Source organism: Aythya marila, assembly GCF_965140915.1.
Source record: "Aythya marila genome assembly, chromosome: 2".
NCBI classification, from domain to species: domain Eukaryota; kingdom Metazoa; phylum Chordata; class Aves; order Anseriformes; family Anatidae; genus Aythya; species Aythya marila.
Genome location: NC_139043.1, coordinates 107,989,019 through 108,003,292, shown reverse-complemented (window position 1 = coordinate 108,003,292; position 14,274 = coordinate 107,989,019).

Here is a 14,274-nt window from a genome sequence, read left to right as displayed (position 1 = left end):
CCAAACCACAAATAACAATCAGCTCACCATCCAGTTCCTTCATGAGTTTTCCTGTTTAAAGCACACTGGATTATTTTCTAGCAGCGTGCAAATAGCAGGTCTTGAATCAACAATGAGCTACAGAGGAGCAGAAGGAAACAGTGAACTGCACCACTGAGACAAGGGCAACTAAGAAGCCTTTGATTAAAGCAGATGTAAATTCCTCATTTGGTGAACGTGAGTGGGAATTTTGCCATTCACTTCAAATTGCTATCTGACCTGTAAAAATATGAATCTAAACAAAAACACACACTGGGGAAAAAAAAAAAAAAAAAAAAGACATTTTGGACACCTAGAAGAACAAGATAAATTAGTCAGCAGAAATGAGATATTGCATGTTTTTTAGCTCTGTTTGGGCTCTTTTGAAGATGAGAACTTCTATAAATATCTGTCAACTCTTCTTTATGCAGAAAACAGGCTAGTTTTTCATTTCTCCTTCAAATGATCAAAAATGAACTTTACATTCAGCAAGTCTACATTAAGAAGGGATAAAATGTTGAGTCTATCGTAGTGTGGCTTGCATGGAAGATGAGCAAGAATCAGCAACAAATATTTAGAGAATGTCATCAGATTGTTAATTCAATGATAATTCATAACTGGGAGCTAACTCCTGCCACCAAGAAATTAAGAAGTACCTCTTATTATCAGCATGTATTATATTTCTGTTTTTTCTCCCTGTATGTGAACTTGTGGCAAGATCCAGCCAGCACGTAACTCAAAACAGAGATGATTTGTGTCATACTTCCTTACAAATATGTAAAATCTAGAAAAGGATTTGCTCATCTTGACTTCTGAAGACACTTCTGTAAGTCATGTCATCTCCCTCAAGTTTAGTTTATTTTTAGTGTTTCACCAAGATGTAAAATAAAGCCACCAAGTTTCTCTGGTCAATGGAGCCCAGGTGCTGTTGAAATCACAGGGTCATTTTTAGCATACAATCTGGAATTTACCCAGAAAGCAGGAGCATTTTGGACTTTCCCACAGATGTCTGCGTGGCAAACCTGTCAACCTATAGCTGTGATTTCATGCACTTATAAAATTGAGTAATTCTCATAATAGCCTGTGGTAGTTACTTGCTTTGCTTTGACTTTCTTTATTACTTATTCTATTTTGTCTCCCATTCAAAGAAAAATAAAATTGCTGATAAACAATACTACTGTGTCATATAAAGTATGCAGAACTGTCAGTGAAAGAAACTGGCAGAGAAGGGGAAATAACAGAAGGTAATTTTATCAGATCTTTTTGACCTGAAACAATAACAAACATGAAGTCTGTATGATCATGCGTGATGTTTTTATATGAGTGTCATAATTTAGATTGGTTTGGAAGAGAAACAGATAAAATTGATTGACTGGTGATGTGGCAGTAATTATGCGAATGGAGCAACTTGACCATAAAACACTTAAAATGCGAGAAGGTACCTCAGTAACAAGTGAGCACAAGAAATGTGGTTAATGCATCTGCCCTATTGCCTTGACATCTCTCCTGCCAAAGAGGGATAGGAATGGATGTTGTGTAAAAAAAAAATTAAACCACATAAAATATCAGATGAAAGTCTTAGATGACTTGTCCATATAAAAATCATGTCTTTAGTTGCCAACAGTGTATTTCTTACAGTTTTGCTCAGTCTTGGGCAAAGTTCAGTTTTATGAGACCTCGTGCAGCAAACACACCTTTGCTCTGCCGGTTTACTGCAGCATTAATGGTTCATTTGCCTTTGGGGGTAGGGGAAGGTAAGTGCTGCTGTTCTTGCCTTTTTCTTGTGCTGCTCAAGTGAGAACCATGAGGTTATATTAGTTCATCAAATAATCCCATGAATTATTCTCAATTTCAAAATCAGCTGTGATAGCAAGCAGCAGAAGAGTGTCCCCTCACTTCCTACTCCACAGTCCCTCTCGTGCTGAAGCTGTGTGGAAGACTGGTAATGCAGATGGGTGGATGCTTGAGAAGGAGGAAATGAAAAGGTATGATGCACATTTTCATCTTGATCCCAACAGAAGCCTGAACAAAAGTGCTGTCTGTTCACTTATTTATTTCTTGCCACTCACATTCCTGTGTCCAAAATATTTCAACCCTACCCCAGGCCACATGGGCCTCCATATATCATCACTGCCCTAAGCAAACTCAACCCCAGTCTGCAGTTCATGCACCAAATCCCTGCAGCACCTTCCAGCCTTCCTCAGCATCAGCTGTGTGCTAGCAGTGTTCCCCTCAGTGAGGAAGGTTTGGCCAGCAGCCACCTCTCCAGTGAGTCCCTGGCTGACCCGTAATGATACGTGCAGTCAAATGGTTACTCCATTTCTATGGGCTGACTATATTTGCAGTTTCCCCAGTCCTCCAGGTCAGTCAGCTGGGCAGAGCCCTGGCTGACTGCTGTCCTTAGCTGCGAGTCCAGTGCCTTCTGGCCAGCTCAGTGTGGGGGTGTGAGCCAGTCTCATTGTGCCTGTGCTCCTGGCCTGACACTTCTGGATGTCCCTGAGAGACCTGTCACGCACAAACATGCCGGTGCTGCAGCACAGGCTTCCTTCAGGGGAAAACCACTTCCCTCCATTGTCTATCGACTGAGTCTCCCAAGCTGGAAATGACCTGGGGAACACAGGTTTTAAAACATTAGAGGCTTTGGCGGGGATAGGACAGTAGTTTATCAGAAGTGGCTTGGAGATTGCAGACAGGGATCAGCATGTCCACAGTGTCTTCCAAAAGATGACCGAGGGACCATCAAATGAAGCTAATAGACACTGGGTTCACAACAGGCTGAAGGAGGTGGCTCTTCTTGTGGCAGGTGCTAGGTCTGCGGAGTCACTTGTCAAAAGGCACTGTGCACACAATTTACATGGGATAAGGGGGAGACAGGACAAGCCCTGGATGAGAAATCCATCTCAAGCTGCTACATAAACAAACTGCAGAGGCTTAGGAAAGTCCAAACGGTTCTGAGCTGAAAATGGTCAGAGAGTGGGAGGGACTTAAAGGAAAATATTACACATACTTGCCCTGTTCTCACGCTCCCCAAGGCATCTTTTTGTAGCCCGTTTTAGAGACGGAGTATTGGGCTAGAAAGATCCTTGGTCTGAACCAGTACGTTCACACTGATTTTTCCCCTACAGACAATTAGACTGCTGCAAACTTTTCACCATGTAGATAGGATATAACAAAGAAAAACAAACAAAAAAAAGAGGTATTAAATCTTGAACCTTTTACTCTCTTGAGCAGAAGGTCCCTCCCACCCCTATTATTTCACAACAAGTAGTTATGGAGACTGAAACTAGCTGGAACTGAGACTGAGGAGGTGAAGGTGAGGAATCTCAGCTGCTCTCAGCAGTGTTTTAAGGCTAGAAATGGTTATGCTCGTATAGTCTAATAGTCATCATGAAATCAACAGGTGTTGATTTCTCCCATGTGTAGAAACTGTGATTTTCATACTATATGACAAGATCAGTAGGTTATCAAACAGCAAACACCATGTCATGACATATGAAGGTCTATCTGCTCTGGGAAACCGGGGGCTCCTGCCTTGTACAGCCTTCATCGTGACTGTGCAAATATATTTTCTTCTTATTTGATTATTGTGCAATCAAATAAGAAGAAAATATGTGTGCGTGGTCACAATAAAGGCTGTACAAGTCTTGTGTCATCGACAGAAGGACAGCAACAGAGGTACCAACTCACAAGGCTTCAGTAAAGACAGTAGCTTAGTATCACTGGGTGAGATGAGCAGGACTGGGTGCAGTCATACTTTTTAACCTAATTTAATCTGCATTTAGTCCAGTGTCCATCTGGACTAACACAAAATTGCCTAGAGATGGGAAATGATATGTTTATACACTTATAACAATAGTCTGTATATGCAAGAAATAGTCCTTCAACACAGGACACCTCAGACACCAAGGAAAAGGCAACATTTCAGCCCATGTCCTGCAGCTAGACCAAACACAGAAACACAATTCTCACTGGGGTCATTTAGCACTTAAATATAACCAGTAGGCAAGTGAGGAGAAAAAAAAAAAAAAAAAAAAAAAAAAAAAAAAACTCCATTTCTGATTTAAAAGCAATGCTTGAACTTGGCACAGCAGAAACAATAGACTGTTTCCCAAGTGGACATCAGGTATGTTTATTTTACTGAAATATATGGGTTTGTGACAATCAAAAGCAGATGTTCATTAACAGGCAGAACTGTAGGTAGGTTTCCAAGGCAAGAAGCATGAGGAGGGCAAAGGGGCAAAACATTCAGTCCCCTGCCTTGAGCCTGAATTTGCCAAGTCCCTTACATCAGTTTGCAACAAGGTTTTTCAATTTTTAAGCTTTTAAGTAACAGCTATGGAGATGCTATCCTTGTAGAACAAATAATTTGGACATTATTTTGATTTCTATTTCAGGATATTCACCCTTTGTTTGCCTTTGCCTTTACCTGGGATCCAGAACTAGATTCAAAATTTGATGTTTGAAGATGTGCAGAGCTGGGAGACATCTTTCACAAACCCACTGCAACCTTCAGTCTAGAGTTCCTTCAGAGCCTGCGCACGCTCAGATCCCGTGCCGAGGGATTTCTGTGGATGTGTTAGTCCTTATATAGCTCTCACGCGTCTCCTAACAGTTGGAAACTCCCTTGCTGAAGGTGAGTGATGTTGTACCAGACCAGGGCAACCTTATTTCAAGCAGGAACTGTCAGCAGGATCAGTGCAAGGTCAGCCGCTCTGGTTGTTCCTTTCAGGAAACTACTCCTCCTACAAGCGCGCTTATGCTAAACAAACCCCCTGAAATCCATGGGCTGCAGCATTCTTCCATTCGCTGGCGCCATGAAGGCTGGCAAAAAATGCCATAGCAGCAAATGTTAACAGCCTGCCAGACCAAATCAAGCCCCATTCTCCCTTGTACAAGGACAACTCCAAGATAACTTTGTAGTTGGCTGAGTTTCTCTTTCCAAACAGTACTGTGGAGTATCAGCACAAGAAAGTCTCAGGAGTGTTTCTGCCAGGGAAATTGAGTGATGGGACCTGTAACTGCATTCAACACACAAGCAAAATAATTATTTTTATCAGCTGACCTTGAGCACACTTATAAGATTATGGTTTTTTTAATTTTCATCTACAAGTACATCTGAGCTGCAGCTCCAAATCAAACTGAGGTCTATGCATTGCGGAACAGCCACTTGAGTGCTTTAAAAAATGAAAACCAGGCAAAAGGAACAGGGTGGATTTTGATTTACGGAATTTCCCCAAATGTTGCTTTGCATTAACTTGCCTTTGTCAAATAGCCTGAGACATCTCTGTCTACCTTTCCATGTGGTTCATGCTCCCAGAACATGTTTGCACCCAGCCCAAGATGGTTTGCTGTCCACTAGGCTATGTGTGCTACAAGGTATTCTTGGTGGAAACGCTCATAAACTAGCCTTGCAAACATCTCTGGAGGAAATGTGACCAAACTCCTCAGCTGCTGCATTTTAAGTAAAATGCTCTCTGTAGAAGAACCCTAGTCCTACCTCCCACAAAAATCTTCCAGCTATAAAATTATACAACTCAAGGCATATCTGACATAAATCGTAGCAACATTGGGTATCTGAAGTGACAATGACTAATTGGAGGTCTAAGGCCAAGTCCTGGTTCTTCTCTTCTTTCTCTAATCAGAAGCCAGACATCAGTGGAGACTCCTGGCTCCCTGCTACCCTGGGAAGGAGGTGGCACAAAGGAGCTTGAGGACAGCACACAGAAGGCCTCCAGGGGCTCTGGTGGGCCAAGGAGCGTCTCAGTGACCCCCTAACCACAGAGAAGCACTTTGGGAAGGTCAGAGAACGATGGGCACGTAGGTTATGTGTCTACACCTGGCACAGACCTCAAGGCCATGTGAGTGTTATGCAGGCCTATGGTCCAAGTCCATAAGGTACGTCCTGGCCCTACCGTGCTTCCACTGGCCCCACACAGATGGGGCACTGCTGACCATGGGACAGGGATAACAAAGCTAAAACAGGTATTTGACACCACAAACCTTATTTCACTGTGTTATGAAAAGTCACACAGGGCAGTCTTTATTCCCCAGGCTCAGCATTCAGAGCAAACAGGCTGCTGTAATCTTTAGCAAATACATTTTTGCTTGCACAATAAATCTGTTCAGAAATCACACATTTCCATTCAAACCAGTCACTAAAGAGTCACGTGTTGGGGCCTATCTCTGCTTTGTGCTGACACTGCATAAGCAGAGGATCACGTGCCTTCATGAAAAAATATCCCCAGTTTTAAGGCAGGGCTTGGCTCAGGGTCACAAAAGACTCATCCACATTTCATATGGTGTTTTATCTTCTTTCTTCATGAGCCATTCTTGAAAGATGCCAGTTCCTTGCAAGCAGACAACCACACATCACAAATACACATCAAGGGGCTATATCTATGCTGGGGAAAAAATGGGCCAAGGAACAGGCAAAGGAAGAGTACTGCAAAGCACAACCTATGTCCACCAAGCTCTCTCATTCTCAAAGCAGGGGGCAACAATTCAAGCTGGGCACAGTCCCTGGACCATGCTGGTCCCCTGGCCCTTGCTGGGGGGCAGCTGGGACAGTGCTATGTCATCCTGGCCAAAACCATGCCAAGAAGTCACCAGTGGAGCTGTCACACACCATTGCCCATGCCCATGTCCACCAGCTGGGACATTGCCTAAGGCCTTGGAGATACACCATAAATGTCTTCTCTGTGGAGAGCACCTTTCAGATTTCTGACAAACCACTGAGTCTTTCTCATCTCTCTTGATTCATATAATGGATAATGAGCCTCAATCTATTTCTCAGCAGTGACAGGAGGACAGTGCATTTTCCAGCTTGGATCGTAATAGAAACGCATGTGAGTACTCTAGTTGTAAACCAGTGTGGGTTTATGTCATTGGTTTTGATAGCGTCATCCTAACAGAGAGCAAATACTAGGTCTAGTAACACAAGTAAAATGAAGAAGATTCATGATCAAACTGGAATTTTGGCCACTGCTTTAAATTACAAATGAAAACAGTCACCTACATTGAAAACATGCATATTTGAGATAAACAAGAACATATACCTTTAAAATACACAGTTAAAAATGTTTGCCATATTACAAAATCAAGTGTTTTAAATTATTGAAATCAGTTTTCTTCTTTCATTTGTGTAAGTGAAAGATGATTATCCATTCCATTTTTATGACCTATTTATTACTGTTATCTGGAATGATACCACTACCTGAATTTCAGTAAGGCGATGCTACCATTCGCTTATGATGGCGAACCCAATAAATTCAATGGAAAACAAACAAACAAGAAGTAGTTTTATTCAGTGCTGTGGATTTAAAGATTTGTCCAACCCCCTGATTGTACAGAAACATATGGAAGACAACCCTATAGCTGGGAAGAAATGAAACAAGATGCACCAGATGAAACAGATGGAGAGAGAGGGAAGAAGAAAAAGGGGGGTGGGGGAGAGAAAGGAGGGAAAGCAAGCAAGAACAAGGAAATGTCTGTGCTGATGTTCCCCTGCTCACTCATGCACCCTTGTGCCAGTATGGCATTTGTAAGCCTGCAGCTCTGCTGGATGCAAAGCACCACCGATTTTCAGACTTTATTCCTGAAGATCCTCCGAGCTATATAAAAGTATAGGTTTTAATGCATAGCTTAGCTACAGTTCTTCCAACATACCTGGTCTTCCCCTCGCATATAGAGCAGATCCCCATTAAAAAACAGAAAGGTGTATAATACCTATATTGCCCAGCCAGGGGCTATGTTTCTATCTCAGGGAAGGTGCAAGTGCAAGAGAGGCGTGGTGCTCGCCACCCCAGCAGGGCTTCACTGCCAGGTTAGCCAGGTCACACTGGTGTAGGCTCTCCTTGAAACTACTACTTTTTTCTGAGAAAAAGCTTCTGCACAGCAGTGAGGCTTTTGCTAAGGCTGTTATATGGAAACTTTTCAAACACATCTACTTCATGGCTGCAGGAAGCCATAACTGCTTGCCTACATCCTCCAGTGTCGTTGGTTCCCAAAATTGCAGTGACACTGGGAGATGGAGAACTCTTGACACCAGGTAAGGGTCAGCTGCAAAATATCTGTCTTTCCACGTGGAAGAGTTAACTGGAAAGACGGTTAAAGAACAATATTCCATTACGTCAGTGGTGTTTATGACATGCCCTTTAATTACCCTTACCAGTAAATCAGTGTGTGCACTTTAGTTCAGCAGAGTAGGGCACACTTCAAAGAAAATAATAGTTCTGTTGATTAGCTAATGAATATCCTATCATAGAACTCAAGGAGCTTTTTCACTTTATTACTCACTTTAAGTAATAATTCTAATTAAAAACATACTGCATGCCTCAGGTCCACTGTTCAATTTTTGAAACGAAACTCTCACATGACTTTTTTTTATCTACCCTGTATTTATTAATAGAAGGATGCTGTCCTATCCTCTGGCTACACAGTTAATGCACAGGAGTCCAATAATATACACAAAACAGAGGAATTAATATATTCATGGCTGTGGTTGATAAATGATCCCCATTCTTCATGGGGCAAGGGAATTCCCCTTCTCACCCTGTCAGCCTAAGCCTTCTGGCTAAGACACAACACCAGCTGTATCAGGTAGCTGTATCAGGTAGCACCAAAAAATACAAATATCTTGGGAAATGCCAGCTCATCTTTTCCCCTTCCTCCCAGGACACCCACGCAAGCCATGGTGTATGGGGAATGGACGTTTCTCCCTGCTCCTGCCAGGGCTTGGGGATGCTGCCCCCACACCAACGATGCTCCATCATTCGCAATGGGGACAGGGAGGAGAGCGTGTGCACCTGGGGACAGTGATGCTGGAGGCTCTGCATTTTTCACATCTCTCATAAGACCATCCTGGAGACCCTTGTTTGGGAAATGATCATGGCCAGAAAGGCACAGAGGTGTCCCCCACATCCGTCTCATTCCTCTGCTCTAGCTGGGAACGTGAGCTGCGTGCCTCAGGTAGGCACTTGCAGTTGGCCTACAAGTGGTATAATTTATTTAGCGTAAATCAGAATTATCTCCACAGTGGTCATTATTATTATGTCCCTATCTCTGGTACAAAGGGCAAAAATGGGACCTGTATTTTCTGCTGCTATAAAAAAAAAAAAAAAAAAAAAAAAAATCTCCCTGTGAGTAGCTGGAGTTCATTCGCCTTGCACCTCACCCTGGGCTGTGACTAGGGATTGCCAGTCCTGAATCATTCAGGGGTTAACACTCAAACCACAAGGGTGTCTTCAAAATGTTATCTGAAGAGAAGGGGAAAAAAGGCCAGATGCATTAATTTTGCTACCTTGTTTGTATTTGGATTAAATAATACCTAAAAGAGCCACTTAATCTGGGCTCTTTTTCCTCTATACATCTTTAAACTCTGTAGACCAGGCTATATCGATCCAGGGTTTGCCCTGCTGGAGGACTCCCTTTTGGGGACAGATGTCTCCGGGGCAGCACACAGCCACGATGTCTGCGGGTGCCTACAAGTAGTCTGTGATGCAAGCAGGGCAAGCGCAGACCATGACAAAATTACTGTAAAATTACCACAACAACAAGTTTGGCAAATTGTAAATTTCCCTTAGATATGCTAAAATGTTCGCCACCAGAAAATGTACCATGCCAGGATATAACCAAAAATAAAAGAGGTTCTGCAAAACATTCGTCTTCCTGCCAAAGGAGCCTGGTTGTGGCAGAAATTAAATAAAAATGGAAAACCCACCATTCTAACCCGCAAAATGAGAACAAGAAATGTAAGGAATGTCCTCCAAAAGTTTTGCAGAGATGATTCAGTCTCCAGATCACACTGCAGGTTCAGGTTTGTGCTGCTCTTCTCCTGTGCTGCAGTTGTCCTTACGCTTAAATTTTCACCCTAAAAAGACATTTTCCCATTGCCTTCTGCTGCAATGCCTCTTATTAACAAAGCTCCATCCAACCATCACGACCTTGCTTCCCTCCCACCTATGCCATGTGGGCAGCACACGTCCATGTTTTTAACCACCTGGAGTGTTGGTTCTCCTCTAAAGAGGCCAGCTTTGGCCAGGACAGAGTCACCGGGCCCAAAGATCAAGCTCTCTCAGCATCATCCCAGGGGGGCATTGCTCTCCTGCACCACATGGAGGTGGTGGAGGTGAGTGGAATGCCTAATGCCCCAGCAGTGAGGGGTGACCCTGTCCTCCCCTAGGGAAAGGGGGTAGCTATGGATTCTGATGGCCAAGATTACTTGCCAAGGTAGACCTGGCAAGTCCCTAAACCAGACACCATTCAAACCATCTGGAAAAGCTAGATGAAGCCTGTCCTGAATTCCTCTGCATTTTACGAGGCTCCTCCCAGTGGCTGGGGTTTGATCTAGGAGGCTGCCATCGGGAGTCTCATTAATTACAAAGGTGTCAAGCATGTACTCCTTGCCTTTGTAGCTAACACAGCTCTTACATCGAAATGGACGGCTTACTGCTTCCCTGCCATAATTTAGGTACTACTTTAGCCTACCATAATTTAGGGCTGGGGCTCCTCTCTTTAAAAGGTCCTTATAAATCAGAGCTCACCTCCGCCGCTGACCTGCCAGGATTTGTGCTCCTGACTGCAGGGGGAGCGAGCACAGGCCTGGGCTGGGGGAGTTATGGGAGGTCCCAGACTCAATCTGTGTGGATAAAGAGGCAAGGTCAAAATTTCTCAAGAACCATTTGTGACTGAAACCTCAGAGTCAACATTTCACTCACATAGGTTTCCCCCTGGATGAAGTACATTAAATCATCCTGATCACCTTTTAGGTTGCCCGGGGCCAGGAAAGCAGAGTGTACATAATAAACTTCATGCACACTTTGGTGCGTAGCAGGTGTGAAATACAAATTTTTCACAGATTCACCCTGATTTTTTTAATTTTTTTTCAATGTGGCTCATTTTAGAGGTGTTAATCCTTTGCTTTAGATAAGAAATGGTTTCACAGTGCGACAGATTTGACCCTACCGCACAGTCCCAAAGCAAGCACTCTGGCTCACTCACCTACTTATTTCCACAGGAAAAACTGCACAAGCATTAAGGGCAGCAGGATTGGGACCAATTCACACTGCAGAAGGGATATGGCACACAGCTGTTGGTGCCTATCCCCTTCTTCCCTGATGAACTCAGACATGAAGAAATGGTAAGATATCTGTGCCTTGTTTACAGAGCCTGAGTCTGCTGGGATCTGTACTTGAAGTTTCTTACTTTTGCTGAAAACTGATCATGGAGACTTAGTAAGACGAGCTGTTTTTCCTGAATTTCCTGCTTATACAAAGCTTTCATTTAGGCCAAGGAATTTTATCACTACTCTGAGCAAAGCATGGGACCTGGTAATAAAATGGGAGCTCTAATTTTAAAGACACCACTGGCCTCCTTCTCTCTAGTGCACGGATAATCCTAGCGATACTTTGGGAGAACACACGTTTTTTAATTTTCTGAGAGTTGCTAAACTGCACAATGAGTAGACATTTCTCCATGCTTACTCTGATTGCAGCTGGCCCGCAATTTAAAACCTTGAAGGAATCATTTCATAGTTGCAAGAAAGAATAAACATTTTATCGGTCAAACTTTTAAGCAACTCTTTTTGTTGTTTTCCATTAGATAAAACAAAAATGTTATTTTCCATTCTCCGTATTCTCACCTTGATTTGATAAAGAAGGCAAGCCAAAGTTTCTGGAACCTATAGGACATCACCATTAAAGGGAAGGGTGTGTTGCTCTCTTCAGGAGCCTGTTCCAGGCTGGATGAAATGTTCCTAATAGTTTAAAATAAAATGAAACGAAATGAACCTTGTGACACAGTTTATTCTGTGAAGAACAGAGAGCATGGTCTGGAAATACGGCCCCACATTCCAGCATTTCTGTCTCCTAAACATGGCTTCAGGTGAATTACAGCCCACTGTGGGACATGGTAGAAGAAGGAGAGAAGAGAAAAAAGATCTATTTTTTAAAAACAAAAGTGCATGCACACACACAGACACGTAGAAGAGGGGGACCCCATCCTGAAGGCCAGCTGGAGCTTCTTGGCCCTTGGGTGCCTCAAGTCACAGCAAGAAGAGCCTGCCCAACGTTGAGGTACAGCAGATCTCATCTCCAACAGATATCCTCTCTCCTCCTGTCCCTAAGCCCATTGCAAGCACAAACACTCTCTTCTTGGCTTTGTTGCAGGAGGTGGGAGAGGCACATCTGACAGGCTTGTGCAAAACCCCTCCAGTGTGTGAGCACTCCCCAGGATCTGTCCATCTGCCTTGGGGCTCCTTTGTACTGCAAAGGGGTCAGAACAAGGATGAACCAAATACACAAGGTGCATCTTTTCCCACTGCCTCTGTGCAGCAACGCTGGGTCCCCAGCAAGCAAGGCACAAAACGCAGCATGTTTTTTCCCTGTTATATTTATCCCCATGAGCAAAACAGGTAGGGTTTGGATCAGAGACAGGGTTTTGTGCACTGTACAAACCTACCATTGCTCCCCCTTTTTAAAATCTCCACATTTGCAAGATGCTCCACGTGCCTGTGTTCATTTTTCAGGCTGCAGTCTTCATTGTATTGAAAGGTCACAGGCGGAAGACCCACAGACCATCGTCTTCAGCAAATGTTTCCTTCCTGCTTCTCCAAGAACAGCAAGCTGCTTCACAGGCCCTGTCTGCATGTTGTACTATAGAAGATGAGAGATTTTCAAGTTTTGGTTGTGCATCTTTGAAACATGACCCTTTCTTCTATGCAACTCAGGAAGTATTTAACAGGAAACAACAAAGATGCAGGACAGTTTTGGAGAGGAAGTAGGACATTTTAGGTAAGCAAAAAAATAATTACTTATGCTGAAACTGGGTCAAGACACCACAGTGTTTACCACGACTCACAGGAAAAGTGCCATGGTTTTTTTTTTATAATGACAAAAATTCAAGATCTCAGCATTGGGTCTCATCCCAAAAAGTAATACAATTTCAGGCCAAATGGAAACGAATACAGCCTATAAATTATGAAGAAGCAGATGTAACCCACTTGGTCCTGAGCTCAGTCATTTTGCTCAGCTAAAATTGCTCTTCCAATTTTGTTGCAAAGACATCAAGAGACTGAGCACCCTTCTTCCCTTGCCATCACTCCCATTGCTAGTTATGTTCATTGCTTCAGCTGAGGCTAATTTCTCATTTGAGTATATCTGGCTTCACTTTCTGTCCACTAGACCTTGTTATGTCTTTCTCTGCAGGATCAAAGCCCTTTAAGTACCAAACATTTTCTCCTCATGAAAGGACTCTCTAAACCAGTCACCTTTTAGTCCTCTTTTGGATACTTTAAACAAGCTGTGGTCTTTAAACTTGTCAAGGCCAGACATTTTCCCCAGTCCCTAAATCATTTCTGTGTTTCTGTTTCCCTACACTCTCGTTTTCAACATCCTTTTCAAATGTGCATGCCAGCTCTGGATGCAGCATCCCAAAGAAAAACTACCTCCTTACTCCTGCTCAATGTTTTCCTGTTTATTTGTTCAGGCAACATATCAGAACTTTTGGTTACTGCACTGCTCTGACAGCTCTTGTTTGGCTGCATCTCCATCAGGATTTAGGGCACCTAAATCCTTCTCCCCTTTCATACATCTTATTCCATTTTTCTTCAGATATCTTTAAGGGAAGAAGGTAAGAAGTGATTCCAAAACACGTTACAAACATGTAACAAGAATCTCAAAGCTTTTTGCAATTTGTGGAGCTGAGGCCACTTGGAATTGCCCCTCAAGCCTTCAGTTTCCTTCTCCCCTGGCCAACTGCAATAACCCTTGCCCTATATTTTAATACTGAATTCAGTGTGTTTGACACAACCCTGGAATTTCCAATGTATACAGATTTAGGAACTGAAGGATCTGTGAGGAATGAAGTTCAGGACAGCTGGATAAGGAAGATCTGGAGCTGCAAGCACACAGAAGGAGATGAAGGAGCTGAAGTCCATTTTGGGTTTCCTGCAGCCTGCATTCAGCTATGGCTCTTGGTAACAGGACTGGATGTAACTCCTAAATCCATTCTTTTTTTTTTTTTTTTTGAAAAGAAAATAGGTTATATTATTTTTATGCAGGAACAGACAGTAAATTACCCAAGTTCTATATAACAAATGTTGCAGGGCTGACAAATGTCTCTATCTAGGTTTGCAGCAAGAAAACCAAACCAAATCAGCTACTTTGGCTCCTCACTTCACATCAGGTCCTTGTGTTCTGCTGGCCCACTAGTAACAAAACCCACATGTGGTGGTGGAAACTGCCAGGTGCCTCTCCCTTT